The 17,626-nt window shown below is 43.9% G+C and overlaps 1 protein-coding gene across 1 annotated transcript in view; it reads right to left on the minus strand.

Annotated features, from left to right (window-relative positions):
• LOC121292712 (prostaglandin E2 receptor EP2 subtype-like) overlaps positions 1-17,411 on the minus strand; it is a 33,102-nt gene extending 15,691 nt beyond the window's left edge. The window contains exon 1 of the mRNA XM_041215021.1: positions 17,358-17,411. The gene's annotated coding sequence lies outside the window, so the exon portion shown is untranslated. The remainder of the gene's footprint in view (positions 1-17,357) is intronic.
• Between the last annotated feature and the right edge of the window lie 215 nt (positions 17,412-17,626).

The following is a 17,626-nucleotide window of genomic DNA, read 5'->3' on the forward strand; positions in this document are numbered from 1 at the left end:
TGTGGGATGTGGATGGTTGCTAGGATTTTATTAAGGACAGTTCATGTGGCAATGTTGGCCAAGCTCAAGCAGCTTTGGGCCTTGAGGGCTTGGCAGCAACTTGGTGAAGATTTGGGCAGCCTGGCCCAGTTTACTGTGTGGCATTAACAGGAGAATGGGCAGTGGATGGCAGAGGAACAGGTATGCAGTTATCCTGAGAAAGGACAATAGGTGTTTCCCAGATGGAGCCAATGCCACTCTCTTGGGGCTGTGACTCAGCATTCCTGTGCCTCCACCTGTGACTGTGTGCAGGAGTGATTGACACTCTGGAAAACTGGCTCCCTGAGCCAAGGCGGCAGCTGTCTGAAATTCCATGGCAGCAGTGTGAGTTACCATGGAATCAGTCAATATTTTTATTAGCACCTTCATCATGGTGAGAATCAGTTGTGCTCATGGAACTGACCACTCCTTGTTAGACAGTCGGTGGTCCATGAAACTTCAGCACAATTTGGAGCTGGAATGTTCTATGTTTGGGACCATTGTGTCCAAGCTTGCTGGAAGGCAACCTAGTGCACCTGGTATGTCCTTCAGCCTTCTTTGATAGACTGGGCCTTTGAAATGATCATCTGAGTTTTCTGCTGCAGTGCTAGGATGTGACTGCACCTTCTGGCGAGTTGGCTCCAGTGCTTTTCTAGTTCCTGAATACTTGTGCTGTGGGACTTACTATGTGGCAACCCCTCCTCTAAAGTGTGCATGGTGCTAACTTCTGAGCTGGTGCTTACTAAGGTTGGATCGAGTGATGCTGCACTATTTCCACATCTTCAGCACTTGAAATAAAAGAGACAGACAAGAGTCAGATTTTACTTTGGAGGGAGAGCAGAGAAAGAAATGGTTGGTGAAAGTACCTGTAGTTTGTTATGCGATATGTTTATGGTAAGATGGAAGTAAGAAACAATAAAGAATATACAGTGTGAAGAAACCCTGCTGGGGCCATGGCTCTCCTTCTTTCCGTGTTGTCAGCATGTTTTCTTCTGTGGGTTGGGGCGTGGGGTGGGGGTGCAGTAGGATTTGTAGGCAAGCTTAGCCTCCTTCAGATGCAGCTTGCTGAAGCGAGTTGCATGCAACCCTGTCTTGCAAGAAAGAGGGTATGTTAGTGACATCCTTGTGAGAAGTTTCGATAATGTGCCTGTCATTGTAGAGTAGTTTGGTATGCAATAGTTTGGTAAGTTGAGAGATGTGGGGAAGTGAGCGAGAATTGCCAGAGTAGTATGTTTGTTTGAGGAGATGGAGGTGGAGGTGTGGGACAGTGAGAGTGGGAGAGTAAAGGAAAGCAAAGGAGGTTAATATTGTCATTAGAGAGCCAGGACATGTTAAGGGTGTGAGTAGACAGTATGAAACACTTACCTTCTCAATTCTTGTGAGGTCATTAAACATCTTTAGGCATTGCAGCTATGCCATAGGAATTAAACTCCTGGCAATATTTTCCCTAATGAACATGGTTGCTTCCTAAGGAACTCTGGCCAATTTTCCATTCCCTAAGCAGTCATATCTTTTCCAAATTACATTAACTAACTCAGGACTGTTTGAAAATTGAACCTAGAATCTTTCTTCTCTATATCATTTACTGGATAAGCCTGTTGTATCAATGGGGGCAAGTGAATTTCTTCATCTTCAATGCATCCTGATTTGCATTCAGGACCTGAAGGGATACCTACACGTACCTATATCAAATTCATGATGTACTACATCAACTCTCCAACCCTCCTTTGATAGCACCTTCCAAAGCTGTGACTTCTACCAACTGGAAGGAAAGGGTAGCAGACAAATGGGAATACCACGAAGTGCAAGTTCCCCTCTAACCCACATGTGATCCTGACTCGGAACTATGGCTGGGATTTTCCATGCCCGCCAGCATTGGGCATGTTTGGTGGAGCGAGCAGACAATATGACATGATTGGTTTCATGACAGCGTGAAATCAGTTTGTGGTTGTCCGCTTAGCCCGACGGTGACAGGCTGCGTTTCCTGCCATTGGATGTTGGGAAGCTCTTTGTAATACATCAGCACGTCATTATTAAGTCAACCCGTTGGAATCGCCCCCGCCACACCCCCCCCAGTCTGCTGGATTGTCTGTCCACGTCGATGTGCTTTCCCGCTGACGTGTTTCACAACAGCACAAAAAAGGCATGCACTTGGCGGGCTGCAGATTGAGGAGAACTTGGAGGTGAGTACACAGTAACATTGTGCAGAGCTCACCAGGGTCGCCTGTTGGATTTCAAGCTTGAGGAGCGCTGGGGGGTTGGGTTAAGGGCAGCCTTGCCGTTGAGGTGACTTGTTGGGGGTGTCAAGAGCTGCCTTGTAGCTGAGGTGACTTGTGGGGGCGGCAGGTTAAGGACAGCCCTGCTATTGAGGCAACTTGTGGGAGGTGGGTAGTGGTGGTGCAAGGGCTGTCCTGTCATTGAATATAACACACAAGCATTCGGGGTGGGGGGGGAAAGGTTGGGCGAGGGAAGTGGCCACGCATTAGGGAAACCTGTATAAAGTGACCATTCCTCTGCAATTCAGACAGTTCAAGCGCAGCCACATTGATATGATTAGAGTCGGGCATCTAGCTTATCTGCCCAGTCAAGCACACAGAGGCATCAAAGTGCCACGGAGTGCTCCAAAGATTTTCACCCCTGGCACAGACTGTAAAGTCATGACCATTTTAGTGGGCTGCAGAACAGTTGGACAACTGCACATGTTGTACAATCTCCTCGCTAAAGCTGGCCATGGACAGTCACTGGTGGAGGTGCTCACAGCCCCTTGCAATATCATCATCCCAGTTTGGACCAGACTCCCCCATGGTTCAAGCTAACAGTGCAGCCTTGCAGCGCGGATTAGGAGAATGCCTGCACCTGAGCTGAGAGCACAGCATGCAGTCCACTGGGAAAAGCTGCCGCCAGTTAGACTGCTGGAGTCGGGCAGAGGTGGCTAGGGTTTTGGGCAGCCATGCAAGGCACTAATCTCTGGCCAACCAAGTAGTGGCCAGCACTCTCTGGGAAGCATTAAGGGGCCTTCACGCTTAACCAGGACAGGTTTTTAGTACACCCATGCTAACAACATGTCTCTCTCTTTCATCCTGCAGGAGGAGTACGTCAGGCTCATGGAGACTGGTGAACTAGCTGTTTGCCTAATGGCCTACAGAAAGCGAAGATGAAGGAGGAGAGAATGACTGAGGCTCCTGGCTGCGCAGAGGGAGGAGCAGCAACCTCAGGAAGAAGGGGCAGCAAAGGCTACTGCACACACCACTGAAGAGCCACAGTGAGCCATCGCTGGTCGGCACTTAGCTACACCCAGGGTCTATAGACGCCGCCTTTCATTCCTGCAGATGACCAAGAACCAGTGTCACCAAAGACTGCGCATGTCTAAGGAATCTGCCAGCTACTGCAGGATTTGGTGCCACAGGGACATGGAGGGCATCCACTATCAGTGGCCATGGAAGTGACCGCGATGCTCAATTTCTATGCCAGTGGCTCCTTTCAGGGTTCCACAGGTGAACTCTGTGGGATCTCACAAGCCTCCACCCACAAATGCATCCATGAAGTCATGAATGCAACCTTTGTGCATTTCGCACGGTACCAGGACAGCCAGGATGCAAGAGCGAAAGCAACATTGTTCGTAGGATATGAATGAGTATGGCTATGTCAGGGTGTTGCTTGACCAATTTTGGCACAAGCCCCCAGATGTTAGTAAGGAGGAATTTGCAGAATCGACGGGGCTGGGTGTGCAGTTTCCAGTGTCTAGTTCGATGCCGGGTGGTCTGTCTGTTCATTCCTTATTGACTTTTCTGTCGTGGTTGGCTACAACTGAGTGGCTTGCAAGGCCATTTCAGAGGGCATTTAAGAGTCAACCACATTGCTGTGAGCCTGGAGTCACATGTAGGTCAGATAAGGAAAGGATGGCAGATTTCCTTCCCTGAAGGGCATTTTTATGACAACCAGCAATGATTTCATGGTCACTATTACTGAGACTAGCTTTTAATTCCAGGTTTATGAATTGAATTTAAATTCCACCAGCTGCCATGGTGGGATTTGAACCTATGTCCCCAGAGTACTAGCCTGCGCCTCTGGATTGCTAGTCCAGTGACATTAGCACACAAACATCTCCCTTCACTTACCTGTCAAATTCTGTCAAATCTTTGTCTTTTTGCTCTTGTCCCTTCATCTTCCTTGGCCCTGTGTGCTGCCTGTCACCTTCCTTTACCAAGCAATAATGTGTAGTGTCTCAGAACATAACTTACATGAAACATGTAAAATCTGAGGGAGAAACTGAATGAAATATAAATGAAAGCCAGGGACGTATGGTGTAAATTGTCGCATTTTTTCGCAGAATGTATGGTTAAGGTTTGTTAAAGCATGTCTGAGTTACATTTCAGCTGGCACTGAATGTAGGTAAGGCCATGGTATCCTCTGCTCGGAGACCAAAGACCCCTCCCCCACCCCTCCAGATGGGAGTGGTTAGATGTCAAATCCCCTACAACATGCCCTTTGGTCCAAGGTATCATCCCACCAAGTTTGATTGAGCTCGGCCCAGGGTCATTGGACGAGTTTGCCAACAAACAGACAAACTGACATTTTGCTTCTATTTAAGTATATATTATCTATTTATTTATATATGTCCTGTAGCTAAAGTCAACTGAGCAGCTTCCTTGCTGAATTTGAAAACATGACATGGCAGGTCACTGTAGAGAGGAGAATGCAATATGTAAATTTAAATACAGTATGTCCTATCAGCCCTTTAGTTATGCAATTTTTAAATTAACCTTAAATGTAAATTATTTTACAGCAAAATGCCTCCTCTGTATTTCTCCTCTTCTTTATTTAAAATATTTATCTTCTATTGAACCTTAAACTTCAATATTTAACTAGTAATAGATACTGGACTGGCCTCTCTGTGAGACAGGCAGTGAGGGCAGTGGAGAATAGAAATCAGTGGACAAAAATTGTTCATAGTGCAGTCAACTCCCAGAATGAGGATGAATGAAAGACATGACAGGACATGATAAGACAAATAGCTATTGAAATGTTCCAGCTGTGTCAGCACTTTATCACATTTATGGAAAGTACCATTCTGCACTTCTTTCCCATATGAGTAAAACCAGTTACATGGAACTTTAGTGGTATCAGCTGTGTTTTCAAATAAACTATCATAGAATAGCAAAAATTATTTATAAGTATGAGTTATGAAGTGGATTCAGTCAGGGGAATGCAGTGGAGCATAATTTTCAAAACACAAAAATTATCGGTTTGATTAAATTAAATTAAATAAATTTACACTTTGTCAGAGCAACAGTTTATTGTTCCCAGGGAAGGATTTTGATTTCCCCTAAGGCAGAGGTTCCCAAACTTTACTTTTTGTAGAGCATACTCCAGAGCTTCCAGCTGGCGGTGTACCCCTTTCAGCATAAAGTTTAATAATTTAACACTTTTAATGTCCAAATATTGTACAAAATGTACGAATTATAGTACACATGCACAAAATAAACAATGTCCTAATAGTACTACTTGCCATTAATATCTCACAGAAGATTGTTCGAGCATATGCATATAAATTTTAGAATGATAGGTGATAGTTAAGCCTTGAGTTGTTTTCTATACAAAGGCACTGGCAATACATTGCATTGACTCTAGCAAGTGTTGAAAATCCACTTTCACATAGGTAGATGTAGCAAATGATAGCAAAACCTTGACAGCCCTGTCTATATTTAGGGAACCTTGCTCACATTTGGATCCAAAACTTAGTCAACTGCTTTTGTTGGAATGTGTGCCTGCTAAACTGCGCATGTGCTTGGTCACGCAGAAGCCTGGAAAGTACATTTAAATACTAATTTAAAGGGCCAACATGTTGAAAAAACTGGCAGCACACATCAACAAAGTTTTAAATGGAACAATACATGGGTGCTGCAGAGATATTTTTGAAATGGTCACCAACCCAGCTGTTTGCATTTCACTGGATACAAAACAGACTACCCTTGCCAGTTTCACCTCAATCTAGGATGACAGACTCATCAGTTTAACCTAAATCTGCCTTGATTAATAAGGTGCCACTTTAATTTTGATTATTCGTTTCTAATTGACATTTCCCAGAAACATTTTTAGGTACTGCAATGTTTAAGAATTTGGAGGGTTATTTTCAGAAGCAAACTTAACCCACATTGGTTTTAGTAAATGTACGGATCTGAAAACAAGGATAAAATTTTAAAACCAAGGTGTTTAACAAGGAGCCAATGTAGGTTAGTGAGCACAGGGGTGATGGGTGATTGGGACTCAATGTGAGTAAGGACATGGAAGCAGAGGTTTGAATGACCTCAAGTTTACAAAGGGTAGAATGTAGGAGGCTGGCTAGGGAAGTGTGTTGTAATAGTCAAGTCTAGAGTAACAGAGGCACAAGTGAGGGTTTCAGCAGCAGATGAGCTGAGGCAAAGATGTAATTGGGTAATACTACAGAGGTGGAAATAGGCAGTCTTAGTGTTGGCGCAGATATATGGTTGGAAGCTTATTATGGGGTCAAATGTGACACCATGACCAGCCTCAGACCGTTAACAGGGGGAGGGATGGAGTTGCTGGTTTGAGCACCAAATTTGTATCAGGGACCAAAGTCAGTAGTTTTGATTTTCCCAATATTTAATTGGAGGAAATTTCTGCTCATCCAGTCCTGGGTGTCAGACAAGCAGTCAGACAATTTAGAGAAGTAGAGGGGCTGCAAGATGTGGTGAAATAGAGCTGGGTGTTGTCACATATATGAAAACTAATGCTCTGTTATTGGATGATGTCACTGAGGGACAGCATGTAAATGAGAGGTTATCCAAAACTCTACTGCCTCTTTCCTTACACCAAGTCCATCATCCCTGTGCTCGCTGACTTATGTGGAAACCCTGTGTGCTGATGTGGAGAGGGCACTATCAACACAATGATTAGCACTGAATTTTCTCTGAGCTGCTCCCAGTCTGCCACAGGGACTTCGTTGGAAGAGTGGGGGAGCCTGCCGCACTCAGGGCAAAGTTACGACAGTGGAACTGGAAGAAAATTCCTGGATTTGGGTCTTAACACCAGTGTCAGAACTACTGCAGTATGGAATTTCCATTTCACATAGCAGCAATTCCCTGATATCTGTGGGCGACATCTTACATGGAGGGATCTTCTAACAGGGTTGAATGTGGGTCGCGACCCTGATGGTCTGTGAATTTCACCTCAATGCACCACCTTTCCAGAGGCTGCCTCAGGGAGCCCTATCCATTTCAGGAGGGTGGGCAGGTTAATGAGACCTCAGGCCCAATCAGACGGCCTGGAGTTTTGGAAGGCCGTCAGCCACACTGGGAGAGGCTGGTGCTGCTCAGGCAACAAGGAGAGTGACAGGTCCCTCAAAATGGAGATGCCCTCGGAGGCATACATTTAATTAAAGAATGACGAGGACTGAAGCCTGTAGGCACCTTCAGAGTGGAGTGAAAACCCCTCAGAGGAATCGTGAAGGCTGCGAGTACAGCCTTTTCTGCTCCCACCACTGTCTTGGTAGATGGAGCAGCTGGCTCTGGTGGTTGCAAGCTTGCAACAGTGAGGCCATCTCCACTGAGTTATCCTGGTGGAGTCCTCCCACTCCTACTCAATAGGCTCTTAATAGATAGTTAATGAGTACCTGCCGCTGCCGAACGGGTAGCACCCTTCCGTTGTTCACCCGCCTTCAGCAAGCTTGCCTGGAAGTTGGAACATTCAGTCTGCTGGTTCAACACCCCAATCTGAAAGCTTGCTCTCATGTCTGCCTTCAAAACTACCTCAGCAGGTCTGTGAAGTTTCCAGCCCGTTCATACCAGTTAATGTCGAAGTAAGTTCACCTAAGAAGTTATTAAAATATTTTTGGATAGAGTTCTTACAGATGGCAAGTAGAAAGTTTTCATTTCATCTGGGTTGAAATTAAATCCTCGTCCCAGTGCTGAAAGGACAATTCACATTTATGTAGCTCTTTTAACTTGGTAAAACATCCTAAGGCACTTCACAAGAAAATTTGGCATGAGCCATATTACATTATATTAGGAGAGGTAACCAAAAGCTTGGTCAAAGAGGTAGATTTTAATTAATATTTTAAAGGAGGAGAGTGAGTTCAAAAGAATGAGAGGTTTAGGGAAGATATACCAGAACTTAGAACCTAATCAACTGACTGTCACAGATGGTGTAGTAATGAAAAATAGGAATGTGCACAAGGCCAGAATTGGAGGAATGCAGAAGTCTTAGAGGGCTGGTGGAGCTTAGTGTGAGGCCCTGGAGGGATTTGAATATAAGGATGAGAAGTTTAAAATGAACCACTGCTTAATTGGGAACAAATGGAGGCCAGTTCTACCCTGTCCAATTTTTTGTATATGTTCAATATCGGTTTCAATGTATTCCAATCACATATGATCAGGAATAAGCTGGTTGAGACACACAGCAATGAAATACATTTGGTGAAATGAACATTAGTGAGTAAATGCACTATTTCCATGATTTTATTCTGACTTGTACACAAGGGGGAACCCATGGGGCGGAATTTTACTGCCCTGTCGTGGTGGAGAGCGGGGCCGGAAAATGTAACGAGCCATTCAAAATTCCACTGTCTTCAGCGGGACCAGAAAATCCTGCCAATGGGAGGCCGTAAAATTCCACCCCATGATTATCCCTGATCTGTATGAGGTTAGCTGGTCTCAGTGTCGCAATTGACTACATTGTTATTGGCTTCGGCAGAAGGAAACCAGGTCAAGTTACACTCCTGGGTAATTGCAAAATGTGTACATGCATGGATACTGAGTGAGCACAAAATTTAGATCAGATTTATGAATTATCTAGACTCATATATGAAGGGTGATCACGGGTAACCTACGGGAAGACTTGGCTGGATTTTACCAGCCCTGTGGAGACAGGCTGGGAAGTGAAGGGCTGGTAAAATGTGGCAGAAGGCATCAGGAGGGGAACCTTGATGCTTTTCCACCACCACAGTATACCAGTGATGGAAGCTGCGGTGGTGCACAGTTGGCTTGTGCCAGTTAAAGGCCAACTGCAGCCTCTGTTGGCATCTTATCAGCATTGGGATGGTCCAGGCTGCTGCTGGAAGTTGCCCCCACCATATAAAATACAGTGAGGGCAGATTGACCCCCCCAATGCTGAACATCCCCTCGTATAAAATACAGTGAGTGCCCCCGCCCTTGACATAGCCAGGGCTTGTCTATTTGGCCCCAGCACGGTAAGAAAATAAACTTAGCTTGTCTCTAAGGGTGCTGCATCACGGTGGGCCCCCTTCCTTTCTCCAGCCTCAGCAGCAGCCAAATCTAGCCATGGTGCTGCCAAACTGCTGTCCCCTGATTGGGCTGGCAGCTCTGGCAGGCAGGCCAGCATCCTCAATTGGATGCACTCCTGATGGTAGTCCATTAATTGCCTGATGCTGGTATAAAGTTGCCCCGGGTCCTGCCACCTGCCGGCAAGGGGTCGGCTCACGCTTCCAGCCCTAATGATGGAGCTTTTTACCTGATGAGAAATTTCAGCCCATCACCATCTGTAGGAGATATATGGAGAAAATGGATTCAAAAATAATTTTAGTGAAAGCTCCGGTATTTAATATTTTATAAACTAGTTATTAAGCTGTGATATTGATTGACTATGGTCCTCGGTGTGTATGCCACTAACAGGGCTACTTAAAATTATCCTCCATTTATTATTCAATTGTACGCTTTCAATGCAACTGACTCATAGGGCTGGATTTTACAGTCCCTGATGGCATATCGGAAGGTGGATGACTGCCTTCCCACCCATCCCTGCGCTGTGTCTCATTCTAAGGTGGGTGGGGAAGGCATCAGGGAGCCCACCCGCTCTTCTGCCTATTGAGGCCCTTAAGTGGCCAATTAAGTGCCTCATTCCATCTCTGCTGATATTTTACATGTAGCAGAGGAAGGCGGAGGAATGGTAAGTAGCTTGGCAGCTTTTACTGTCCGGGCTGCTGTTGGGCAAGAAGGGGGGTATCTCCCTTAGGGGCTCCACTATACCATTGGAGTCAACCACCCCCCCACCGCAGCGCCCACAAGATCAGACCCCCTTTAACCCTCACCCTTACTGACCTCTCTATCCTGCTCCCCTACCCTCATCACCTCCCTGTCCCCTCACCTCCCTTTGCCATCCCCCCACAACCTTGCTGGGGTCTCCCAGTCAGACCTGTCCAAATTACTGGACTTACATCTGAGCCTAGGCTCCATGACACTTCTTCCTCTGAGATTAGCATGGGGTGACTCAGTGGCCAATGCTTGAACCTGGTGCTGCTGGGACTACAGAGTTGCCAGCAAATCAGCTGCAGGTCCCTAGCTGTGGGATTTTCTCCCAGATGGGGGCAGAAGTCCCATTCTGTGTCAATTAAGGCTGCTCCCAGTGTAATATTGCCACGGGGCAGCTGGTTTCTGAGTCAGCGGGCTGACGATTGACTTTTTGGTCCGGGGTGCAGGGAATATGTCTCTCCATTATATCAACCCCACATATTTACATACTCTCAGTTATCCATCAGTCCCCAGTCAAGTCCTGCTCCAGCACTTGAGCACAAAATTTTAGTCGGACGCTAGATTTCAGTACTAAGGGAACGCTGCACTGTCAAAGGTGTTGCCTTTAAGGTGAGTTGCTAAACCAAGGCCCCAATTGCTTGCTCAGGTGGATGTAAAAGATCCTACGGCGCTATTTCAAAGAAGAGCAGAGGAGTATCCCTGGTGTCCTGGCCAATATTCATCCCTCAATCAACATCACAAGAAAAAGATTATCTGGTTATTATCACATTGCTGATTGTGGGAATTTGCTGTGTACAAATTGGCTTCTCTGTTTCCTACATTACAACATTGACTACACTTCAAAAAGTACCTCATTAGCTATAAAGCGGTTTGAGTGGTTTTGGTGATCGTGATATATGCCACATAAATGTACTTCTTTTTTAGTTAACAGTATATACTAACAAGCTGCTCGCTGGCCTCAGTGAATCCAGTTGGATTACCCTAAAAGTAACATGGGGTGACTCAGTATCATATTTCCCTTTTCTTCCCTGGAATTGTTGGTCTTACCATGCCACTAAGGATTTCAATTTCATTTGCTGTGTGTCTACTTGTCTATGTATCTATGCCATTTGGAATGAAGTGTGCAGGAGGCGGAAGCAGGGTCATGGGAAACTGCAAATTTATTGCTCCATGGTGCATTGATCCCAGTGAATTCACATTGTGCATCCTCAAGGGCTTTGCTTTCTGATTAACAGATTAAGCACCAACAGCGGAAACATCCAACAAAGCAAAGCTACTGTCCTATGTGAAGTGGCTCTGCCTTTCAACCCTTGATAGGCAGAAACATCCCTGACTTTGAGTTACTGTCAGAGGTGGCGCTGCTATCTGAGGTACAGTTTGAAATCATCTCCCTTTGGTGTTATGGGCTGCCTCTTTCGGTAAATATAAATGAACTATATATTTTAAAGTATATTTAACTAATTTGGTTCCAGTGAGGTTGCATTTAGGTTGAACTTATCAATTGATATAAACTCTTTTTAAAATTATAATTCTAATGATAAATTCTCAAAACTTCTTGGAATTTACAACACCAGGATATCTGTAGCTGCAACTAACAGTTTGGGGTCAAGCGTCAAGCTGAATTCAGTAAACAGTTCCAGACAAATTTATTTGTAAAACATCACAGTTCAGTTCATGGCAGCTGACAACCTTTACTCCAATGGGAATTTTATCACATGTAAGTTTCATCAAGTTCCTGCAAAAGTGTGAAAGTACCTGCTTAGATTTGTGTTTCCCTCCGGAGAAAAACCTATGAAATGAAGTGGCAAACAGTTGTTAAATTCTATCATTCAGGAAACCTGTACAGCAATGACCGTGATCACGAGAGTGAGGGGAGAAACTAGATCTAATCCTGAACAGTGCTTCAACATAAATGTCTAAAGAAAACAACAGCTTCAATTTGGACTAAAATTACAATCATTCCTCATGCATTTAAATATAACAAAAATAATTTGTGCAAAATTATTGTTTGGGTGTTTGCCTGAAATAATTTTGTATGTGTTTGGGCTCATTATTGCAAGAAACGACAGCTCTGGAGTTTGGACTGCTTCATTCCTTATCCGTTTTCTCTGTTTCTCATATCGTTTTCTGGAATCCTTTGCTTCCGATAATGCCCACTGTTGATTGTTTTAAGCAACAGACTGTAGCAGGGAATCATTCAAGAATCAAATGTGAAAAATTGTTTCTATCTAACGTTGATGTAAGTCTTCCTCTCCTTCCAAACAAGGCAGCTTGGAGGATTCCTAAACCTATTGGTGCCAATAATGCTGCTGCAAATCAAAGTGACATAATTAAGGACAACATGTACAAAGGTTCATGAAAATATTAGGAGGTGAAACAAATAACAACACCAACAACAAACACTTGCATTTATACAGTGCCTTTCATGTAGAAAAATGGCGCAAGCTGTTTAACATAAGTATAGTCAGATAAAAATCAACAAGAGAGCTGAAGAAGAAAATATTAAGAGTGGTATAAAGCTTGCTCTAAAGGGAAGGTTTTAAGGACAGTCTTAAAATTAGGAGAGGGGTGTGGCAAGGTAGTGAAGTTTAGGGAGGTAATCCCAGAGTTTAGTCACCAGATGGTTGAAAGCACACTACAAATGGTGGGCTGAAAGGAATGGGTGATGCACAAGAGTGTAGAGTTAGAGAAACAGGTTTCTCAGAGGGCTTTTGGGTTGCAGAAGGTTACGGAAATTGAAAGGTGAAAAGGTCACTAAGGAATTTAAACACAAAAGATGAGAATGTTAAATTTGAGACTGGCGGCAAGATCTTACCTGTGTCGGGTGGGCTGGGTGGGAGCAGGCGAGGGCGGGTGCGAAGCTGATCGCCGCCCGCGATTGGCTGCGCGCTGCCACTTTACGCAGGCGGGCCAATTAAGGCCACCCAGCGTGACACATGGCCAGTAGCACTCAGCACTACCTGTCCAGGAGGGAGGAGGAGGGAGAGTCAGAGCCTGCGCTCTTTTGCGCATGCACTCAAAGGAGCGCAGGAATCTTCCTGAGGCACGGAACTGCCTCAGGGAGATTAAGCTGAAAGTACAAATTTTTAATAAAGGAGGAAAATAATTATTTAAACATGTCCTATCATGTGACAGTGTTACATGAGCTGGGACATGTTTGTGAATTGTGCAAAATGTGATTAATTATTTCCTAAAACCTTCAGGAAACCTCATCCTGCCTGTGTATGAGGTTTACTGAAAAACACGAAGGCCACTTGGGCTCTTCACCTGCTCGCCAACCTTAAGGTTGGACGGGCAGCGTTGCTAACAACATTTATTGGTTTTTTAATGGCATTAATAGGCCATTGACAGTTCGGTGGGCGCGCAGCCACCTCTGGCCCGCGCATGCTGAACAAAATATCTAAATGATGCGCGATGACGTTGGGACACATGCCCCTGCATGCCAGCGGCAATATTCTGGTCTGGGAGTCTCAGTAGGTCTGTGAGCTCAGGGACTAAATACTGAAAGTGCTGGAAGACCACCTTGTGTCATCAACAAGAATTGAAAGGAATTTGAAAGACATTGATCAAAATCAACCCCTCGAATCCTGTAATCTGGAATTGGTGCTATTGAGCTGTTTTATCCCACCCTTAAAATCCAAATTTTGTACGTCTTATGTGATTTGTATGTGTGTGTATAGTGACTTATGAAGGGGTAGAATTTAAGTTATAGAGTTAGAAATTAGCAGTTTATATTTTCTTCTTTTGCCATTGGTTAATGACAATTTGTTCAATAAACAATTATTTACTTATTAAGTTTATAAACCTGGTGCTCATATTCTGTTAACTTAAATTAAACAGCCAGGTAGAATTGGGGCAATCTGGTGGTTTGGTCAAACCTTTCACATTTGTCGCAGTTCATGGAAGGGCTTGATATTACAGTGCACTATCCCCAGAGAGTCATAACAGTAGCCACGTAGGGAAACACTTCAGCCAGCTGGTGTACAGAGGTCAAAAAACAGCAAGGAGATAATCTGTTTTACAGATATCAAGTGAGGGGTAAATATTGGCCAGTACACCGAGAATTCCACTGCTCATCTTTTAATCATGCCACAAGATCTACTATATCCACCTGAGGTCACATACAGGGTCTCAGTTTATAATCTTATGTGAAAACTGTCACCTCTGATACTGCAGTCCTGTCTCAGTATTGCAATGAAATGCCAGTCTCAAGGTGTGCATTCAAGTCCTGGAGTAGAACTTGAACTCATTTTTAACTCAGAGCTAGGAGTGCTACCACTGAGCCAAAGCTGATACAGGAATATGTCAATAGCTATTGTTTCAAATGTATTTTTCTCTATGCTTATGTAACTAAAACAGTTCTTGTAACTCTTTCTCAAAATAATTATCTGATTTTTAAATATTGTTTATTGGGAAGTGAGCAGGCAAAGCCAGCATTTGTTGCCCATCCCGAATTGCCCTTGAGAAGGTGGTGATGAGTCGCCTTCTTGAATTGCTGCAGTCCATGAGGTGTAAGTACACCCATAGGAAAAGAGTTTGAGGATTTTGATCCGGCATCAATGAAGGAATGGTGATATCATTCCAAGTCAGGATAGTGTGTGACTTGAAGGGGAATTTGTACATGGTTGTTTTCCCATGCACCTTGTCCTTCTAGGTGTTAGAGGTTGCGGATTTGAAAGGTGCTATCGAAGGAGACTTGGTGCGTTGCTGCAGTGCATCTTGTATGTGGTGCTTGAGTTTCTTGAATGTTGTTGGAGCCACACTCATCCGGGCAGCTGCAGAGTATTCCATCACACTCTGGACTGGTTTTGGGCAATCAGGAGGTGAGTTACTCAGAATTCCCAGCTTCTGGCCTGCTCTTGTAGCCATGGTATTTATATGACTAGGTCCAGTTGAATTTCTGGTCAATGATAATCCCCAGAATGTTGCAATGGTAATACCATTGAATGTCAAGGGAAGATGGTTAGATTCTCTCTTGTTGGAGATGGTCATTGCCTGGCACTGTGCAGCATGGATGTTACTTGCCACTTCCCTTTGTTTAAAAACCCATGGAACTCAGATTATACTAATTACTTTAGTTACACATTTAAAGCTTTGTTTGAGCTATTGCATCTAGACCATTGAGGAGACCATATGGAGACCGAGTGAACTAATGGTACAATTATATGGTGCCTTAGAGTACTATTAGTTTACTATTGTGTACAATTCATCTTGTAAATCTTTCTGTTTCTATTGGTGTACTATTAATTTACTATTAAAGCACCATCAGTCTATCATTAGAGTTCTGCAAGTGTACTATTAGACTATATTAATGTACCACTATTTCACAATGATGATTTGCATGAGCAAAGCTTCTTTCCCATGGTCAACCAAAATGGTGTGAAGCTTTCTTTTCCAATGGGATCCACACTTATCTTCAGAGTCAGTTGGACCTGACTCCAATTAAACTAAGCTGAGAATCCCAGGAAACTTGCATTGGCAGCATCGCCAACAAAAGCAGGTGGATAAATCTTTCCCTGTAATTTTTAGGATCCAACTGTTCAGCTTCAGATAGACGTGAGGCTTCAAATACAGCCTTGATGTCAACGATCTGGTGTGAAAAGTGAGTTATGCTAAGACCTTAAGGTAAATTGGTGCTGTTCATGCATGAGTAATAAAATACTTATGTAGCATCTCTGTGTACATTTTGATACTAGTAGGCTCAACCCGTTTGAAATAAATAGGTTAAGGCTTGCATAAAAATATTGTATGCAAGCATTTTAAGCATTTATATATGAACTTTGCAGATCACTTGATCTTACTGTTGCTGTAACATAAACCGAACATTGTCACTGTTGTGTACAGACTAGCAATGTGTTGAAATTATGAAACAAAAAACCAAAATACTGCATGTGCTGGAAATTGGAAACAAAGCAGAAAATGTTGTCAACATAAAAGAATTTAGGCAGCATCTAAGGTGAAAGGAAAAGATGTTAACATTTCAGGTGTAACCCTTGGTTAGAACTGAAAGATATTACTGATAAACAACTTCCAAGGCATAGAGCAAGGAAAGAGGGAGAAGATCATATACACAAAGATGTTTTTAAAATGACTTATAATGTGATTAAGATAGACAGCAAAATATGGGAATGACTGAAGTGAAAGTAATGTAAGAATTAGGGTTCATAATGAGAGAAATAAAAGACTTTGCATATGAGAATAGTTATGCATAAAAGGGAATTGATGTATAAACGTGTGAAACCTCAGAAGAATCTTAGTCAAATAACCACAGGGGCCATTTTGATGTCAGTAGGTCTTAATAACTCTGTCTTTCAGTATGTGCAATAGCTCTTCTGTGGAAATCCTCCTGCTCTATAGTACTTGGATTCTTGGGCAATACTACAAGATCTTAACCTCACTGTCTTTCAGAGTGCAGTTATTTTGGTACTGTGGAATCTCTCCCACGATATAAACAAGACACTTCAAAACACTGGGATTATCAGGAGTTATTGCGGCACTGTTTCATGATGAGACCATGGGACTGAATTTTCATGGGAGATTCGCCTGCTTTCCACTCCGCTTACCCTTACTGTAAATGCTCCTTATTGTAAATGACTGAATGTTCAGAGAACACTATCAGTATAGATTCACAAAAGCTTAGGACTTTGAATCTGCCAATTAGTTAATGATGCCCACTTCTGCACAGTAAATATGCACAGCTGGTCCTCTATATTTGCATGCAAAAATGTCTCCATATTAGACAGAGGAGGCCAACAACACTATACACAATAGAACTGACTTAAAGTGTTAAAATCAGGACAACAGTACTGGGAACTGTCGGATCCTATACAATTTTATCTTTTTCTATATTGTATTTAGCAAGGTACTTGGGCTGCTGGGTGAACAAAACCCACAGACTGGGAGATGGTACCAACTCCAGGTTAAACTGTCATTGCTTTGCTAAGACTGTTTCTTGGAAAGACATTTTTTTTACCAGGCTTCCCAGCAGCCAGCCTGAGTGAATCTTGGGGTTGTCTTTTGATGTTGGGACTGTTCATCAGAATTCTGCTGCAACATTGGGTGGAATTCTATAATTTGGGATTAAGTCCTGTGGCAGGGATGGGAACAGGGAATGTTTCCCATTGCAGAGGCCAGCAGGAAATCCTGCAGTAACTTCTGGCCCTGATATAAGTAATTATGTATCCAGACATTTCATGCCATCTTCTGTGGCAGGGCGGGCTTGATGGCACGTGCCCCGCCATCATATCCGGGCACTATATTTAAAAGGTGACGGGACTACACAAGAATGTTTGCACCATCAGAAACTCTCACCTCTGTGCACTGCACTCTTACCTTCGTCTGACACCCCAGCCTCTCCATGGCTGGCTGAACGAGGTGTGTGGCAGTTCTCTAGCTCCAAGGCATCCTGCTCAAATCTGGTCAATATTAAGAGGTTTAGGGGGCCTCCGCCTGTCCGTGACCTTTTAATTTGGTTATGGCTCAGCTTCTCCTGAAAGGACAGAGGAGCACTGATTAGTCCACTCTCTACCTGCAGCGCCAGTGCAGCCTGGCCAACCCCACCTGTGGAACACCTTGCAGGGCACATCTGAGTTGTGGCCTTT

The sequence above is a fragment of the Carcharodon carcharias genome, chromosome 20 (genome assembly GCF_017639515.1).
Source record: "Carcharodon carcharias isolate sCarCar2 chromosome 20, sCarCar2.pri, whole genome shotgun sequence".
Taxonomy (NCBI): Eukaryota; Metazoa; Chordata; class Chondrichthyes; order Lamniformes; family Lamnidae; genus Carcharodon; species Carcharodon carcharias.